At 34.0% G+C, this 6,124-nt stretch overlaps 1 protein-coding gene across 11 annotated transcripts in view; it reads right to left on the reverse strand.

Annotated features, from left to right (window-relative positions):
• LOC107643800 overlaps positions 1-3,904 on the reverse strand; it is a 30,479-nt gene extending 26,575 nt beyond the window's left edge. For 2 of the 11 annotated variants that reach the window (XR_002363317.1, XR_002363319.1), the window contains exons 1-5: positions 3,506-3,665; positions 3,319-3,405; positions 3,044-3,225; positions 2,429-2,486; positions 1,702-1,905 (exon numbers count right to left, since the gene is read on the reverse strand). The gene's annotated coding sequence lies outside the window, so the exon portion shown is untranslated. Of the gene's footprint in view, positions 1-137; positions 157-1,485; positions 1,518-1,701; positions 1,906-2,428; positions 2,487-3,043; positions 3,226-3,318; positions 3,406-3,505 lie in introns of those variants that run through there. The other 9 variants (XR_002363321.1, XR_002363323.1, XR_002363320.1 and 6 more) reach the window with 8 other exon arrangements.

Raw genomic sequence — 6,124 nt, forward strand, 5'->3', positions numbered from 1 at the left:
ATTCTTGTATGCACAAATTAGATATTAAAAACTTACTTAAATAATTTTCTAAAAGAAAATATAAGAAAATTATAATTACCTCTTTCAAATGATAATTTTCCTTCTTTCTTTCTTTCTCAGCAAATATTAAAACTTGAAACTTTTAAAGTAAAGTAGCTAGCAGCAAGAGTTGAAGAATATTAAAGCCGTGTCACATGAAAAATTATCACCAACAGATTCATTAAAATCAATATAGTCACTCAACAGTTTTATCAAAGGGTATATATTACTAGCATTAACTATCAAGTGGCAACCATTTTTATTAAGTCACTTTTTCAATATTAGTTTCATAAATTCAGGTTGAAACTCAAGGTTACTCAAAAATTAACCATGAGCTTGAGTAAGGCTAATGAGAATTATAGAGATAAGAGTCAGAATTATCGTCAAAGCAAGTTAGTTAGTTATCATGTTACTTAGTCAGAATTATAGTCATAGCATGTACTTCTATTCATGTAACTTCTATAATAATTCAATCAATACAATTTTGCAGAATATTCATTCCATTTATAAATTCTGTCAATTACAAAAAAGCAATTTAGCCCGTGAACAAACAAGACAAGTGGGATAACATATCAATCCAAGATTTCAATTTTATAATGAACAAGAAGAAAATCCAGAAAAAGTTGTGTTGTGTCACACATTTTGTATTATTTGATTAATTTACTCAAGGTTAGGAGGTTTGGGATTCAAAAACTTACACATAATGGATAAAGCCTTTTTAGCAAAATTTATTCGGAGACTCGCTCATGAAAAAATACTTTATGGGCTAAAACGTTATATAGCTTGTATGAGAGGAATCAAGATCCTATAATTCAGATGAGTACCAAGACAACTTATATAACTATGGTGAGACACAAGACCATGTTTGGGACTTAAGTTGGGACTGGAAATTAAAGGGATACAAAGAGTTAAGAGCTTTATGTGGCTTATGACGCACAAAAAGCTTATGAGTAGGCAGAGATGGAACAGAATTAGGCCAATCCGAACAAATACCATAGAAATCTCTTTTTATGGATTACTTGTTCTAATATCGGAGCAACGTAAAAACTAAGTTTAAGAAAAATATTAAATATCAAAATATTTAAATTTTTAGGTAATTTATTTTCTAAGAACACAGTTAATGTTATTATTAGTAAAAATTTTAAATTTTTCACTTTAATAAATAAATAATAAATACATTAAAAATTCAATTTTGTATTTTTTATACAATTTTTTTAATTGATAATCTTAAAATGTGTTTTTAGGAGATAAGTTAACTAAATCCATTAAATATATATAGTCTCAAAACAAATTAAATATTATTATACTGTACATGTCTTGACATTAGGGGAATAATTTTCTTTGAATAGTCAAATTACATAAAATGCGTCCTAAAATAACATGGTTTAATTTCCCTTTAGGAGTAGTATTTTTTGTTAAATAGGACAAAGAAAGAAACATACATACCCTTCGTGACAACAATTTGCTTTTTTCCAAAACTGTTAATACAAATGGCAATGTTTGAACTGATTTAAATTAAACTGATTTATATTATTTGATGGAGCACACTAGCTAGCTACTTGACAAACAAGTTTCGGAATTAGAAAAATTAAATTTAGCATCAAAAGTGGAGTGTATAATATAATTTGTATATTAACAGATGAAAGAACATGAAGCTATTACCTTATTAAGCTCAGAATTTTTGGAGCCAAGTAATTTTCCCTTCTCACTTTTTGATATCAAGTTCTCCTAATGCAGCACAACATATGCAAAATAAGATTATAATGAAAAACATATGAAAAAATGCAGTTTATGTAGGCATTCAATCCAAGTAGCAGTAGTAAGAATTGACAGCAACATCCCCATTGCTGTGATCTGCTATTCTATCTGTAGAATCAAGAAAACATCTCAATGTTTTGAGTTTGTTCAGTTAAAATTCTGCAGAGGTAAACTATTTCAAAATGCAAAAGAGTGAAAGCAGCTACATATGACTTTTGTGCAGCAACAATATGAGGTTTGGGAATAAATCCTCATTAGAAAATCTACTAGACTTTTTTAACTAGTGGTGAAATTTTCAGATGATGATGATCTATTCCCATGAGGCTCATACTGCTGATAATGCTAATAATCACTAAATTCAAGTTTTAATATGATCCTATTAATGAACTGAGATAAATTTGATACATCATGCACTAAGATAATCCAATAAAATGATAGATCTTAATATAACTTTACACCACCAACTTATATGAGATCTACACCATTAGATCATCATTATGGAGCATCAAGCAGTATAGTGATTCCCATTGATATTATGCATTGTAAATATTTTTTTCATCAACTTAATAACTATTACTTTTTAAGTTTTTGGTTCCCTACAAATTGCAATTTACAACCAAAATTTTCTCACAAGTGGATGGTATATATCTGCCTCAAAGTTGTTTCCTGTAACTTCACCCTCTAGCAACCTGAAGGATTAAAAACCAAATTAAAATATATCAGATGCAAATTAAAGGCACTAAAGAAAGGATTATATGAGAAGATTATATGGATAATGGATTAAAAAATACTCACAGTATTAGTTAAGCACACGCACATATATAAAAAAGACCAAATAATGCATTTTATGGCAGATTTAATTCTAGAATGACAGATTTAGTTCCAGTTTGCCCACACAATCTCAGTTGGATAACTGAAGATCAATACTTTAAAATAAGGAAGTAGAAAGTAGTTTGAAAATTGAATTCTATTTTGGATTTTAAACTTGAAAGTAGTACTTGTCACCTGAAAATAGATAAGTAGAAAAGAGAAAGCAAGAGAAACAACAAAATGTAGACACACCCCATCACCAATCACTCAATCAGGCAATCACATTAGCACTAGAGCAGATAGAGTAGATAAAACAGTCACACCATGCTACCTCAACCGCAAATCACATAGAGCAGAAGCTGCTAAAGACATTGGCACTAGATCTGAGATCAGAGAGAGAGAGAGAGAGAGGAGGGGGTAAAGTTATGAAAATAACCTCGTTGGCTTTGCAAGCAGTGTCGACGGCAGATGCGAGGAAGGAAGATCCAAGATCCGAAAGAAGATCTGAGATCGCCGACTGGTTGAATAGTATCACCCCAATCGGTCTTCTGTAGTCGGTGTCAATCACCCCCGCACCAACGTCAATCGAATGCTTCAACACAAGACCCGATCGCGGAGCTGCAGAGAAACAAAAACCCCCAAAAATCAGCACAAAAAACAATTTTGAAACCGTAAACCGAACAAAAATGAAGAAATCGGCAATTTAATCACCAATGTGGGCATAGGTGCTTTCTGGAATCGAAATGCTGAGGTCAGTAGCCACCAAAGCCTTGCCTCTCGCCGGAATCTTCGTCTCTACTGCACTAACAGAAAAAACAAAATAACACAGAATTTCAGTTTCGGTTTTGGCTTCTCTAACATAGTAACTATTTCAATTTAACTTGAGAGGGAGAGGTACCTAGAGAGATCGTAACCGGCAAAGAGAGGAGAAGCCTTAGAGGAAAGAACGGCGTTGTCGGAGAGCTTCTTTACACGGAGGAGACGAATAGGAGAGATAGAAGGGAGATCGAGAGTCGTATATGTGTTTCATTCAATGAGCTAGGGATTGCAGTTTTTTTTTATTTTATATACGTGTGAAAACGGCAGTTCAAAACTGCCATAATCACCAGAACCGCCACCAAATACAAAGCTAATTATGGCAGCAACAAAAAATGTCATAATGTCTGGATATTACGGCGATTCTTTAAAACCGCTGTAATATCAATACCATTTTAAACTCCTTTTTTTTGTAGTGCTACACCTGATATGAAAACTGGGCTACATCTTATCAAAGGTGATGTTGAGATAAATCAAATAAGAGATAACATGTGGAGAAATAAGGAGACTAATGAGTTTTACTTATAGTTTGATCATCCAATGAGTGTTCTTGAGATTATTGATGATGGGGTGAAGGTTGAAGTTGTTTTCTCTGAGTCATTATCCTCATCCTCAGATGATGGATATGAGAGTGCAGAGGACGAGGCCTACAAGCCTCCTCCTCCTGGGTTTGAAGATTGTTATAGTAGTGAAGATAGTGAGATAGAGAGAAATAAACTCAAGAAGATAAGGAAGAAGGTTTCACCTAAGAAGAAGACTGCTCAAGGCCCAAAAAGAGTCGACAGAATTGGCCCAATTGGTAAGAATACGGTTGGGCCTAATGGTACAAACAACAAAGTAAGTCACCTAAGACAAAAATTACAAAGAGAAGGGCTTCTATGAAGTACATATTCTCAGGGATGGGCTGGATAAGAACAAAAACAATGGGGTTATTCGTGGTGGCAGTAAGGGAAAAGAAAATGTGGATGGTCTGAAAGATGTTAAGAATTCTAACAATGATCAAGATGGGGAAGAACTCGATTCTGACTATGAGAAGTCTTATGAATATGAGAGTGAGGCATTTAATAGTCTAGTGGCATTTGAAGATGAAGGTAAGACTGCATATAAATCATGGAACTACTGCTCCTTCCTACTCAAAAGCCCTTAGGATGTTTGCAATAACTACTCCTGCAACAAATGCTATAACAATACATCCAACACCACTGCACTTGCTTTGAATCTAATTCACTCTAGATTTGTATAACTTAACTTCCAATCCAACCAATCTTTTCTCAGGCTCCTCTACTTTGTCATGAACACCATGAGAATATCCTTCAAAATGAACCTCCTTCTGCTTCAACCCACCAAAATAAAGATTCTTGCTAGCATCCTCATTAAATGAGAAAACATACTCATCAAGCATGGGCAACCAAAGAATAGTCTGGCTGGATTTAACTCCGTTCCTGACATGAACAGAATGGCATAAGTACCGCAGTTACATTCTGGGGCAACCCATTTCTTCTTCTTCCTCGATCCCAAACTTGCGCTAGAATTCAGACTCCAACTTTCAGAGTCTATTGCATCTCTTCCACTTTTCTGTTTGGAGAGTGACAAAATCTCACCACTCTAGGCTAGTTAATGTGACATGAAGTCCTAAGTTAGGTGTCCCTAGGAATAAGATTGAATTGTGTGATTGGATGGAATTAAGATGTGATAATTTATGAAGTGTTGGATTTTATTTTGATTTGTTAATTGGATGTTATGAGTTACGAGAATGTGATATGAATTGATGATTAAAATTATGAATTGATGAATTGTTGAAATATTGAGTTGATTGAATTAGTGAATGTTGGGTGAAAGGCCATGAATTTGGACTGGAGGCCGTGAAAGGTAAGTTTGGTAAGTTGGTGAATGTATTGAATGTTGATGCATGAACTTAAAATGGTAATTATGTGATTGAGCATGTAAAATTTGGTAACAAATTGTTATAATAGAGGAATTGAGGGTTGGAGATGTGAAAATGATTATTTAGAATTGTAATATGTAATTTAAGTAGGCATGAACGTGGTTGATATCAAATGAGTGAATTAGGATGATTGGGAGGCATTATATTAAGTAGAAATTGATATGGCTTGTGAATCTTTGGAAAAATTGGTGAATTCTGTTTTTGGACAAAAACGGGTTTTTGGCCAACTTCGGCGGGCTGTAACTCCGTCCTCAAAGTTAAAAATTTAACGAAAATAGATTTTTATGGAAGTTTATTTATCGATCTTTCAAAGGTTCAAGAATGGTTGAAAAATAATTTTTAACGAAAAAGGTATATGCTTTTAAAGTTGTGATAAAAAAATTGCATTTTTGCAACATATCAGCTTTTTCTGGATTCTAATATGCATGCATACGCGGAGGTGTCACGCGATGTGAGCATTGGCCACTACTAAGTACTCATGTGTATGCAGACACAATATGCATATGCGACTTTGGAAGCCAATGCTTCTACCCGGGTACTCGCATACGCGACTATGGTCCGCGTACGCAACACTGCCAAAAGTTGGACTTATGCGTACGTGGAAGGCAATTGTAGGCATGACCACACACTTTTGCGAAAAATATATTTTTGTGTTTTTAACTATTCTTCGAGTCTTCTAACCCTTTATAAACCCTGTTATGAGTCTAGAGTTTGTGTAATGGAGGGTAGAGGAGTTAGAAATAATACCTAATGAGT

Source organism: Arachis ipaensis, chromosome B05 (genome assembly GCF_000816755.2).
Source record: "Arachis ipaensis cultivar K30076 chromosome B05, Araip1.1, whole genome shotgun sequence".
Classification (NCBI taxonomy): Eukaryota; Viridiplantae; Streptophyta; class Magnoliopsida; order Fabales; family Fabaceae; genus Arachis; species Arachis ipaensis.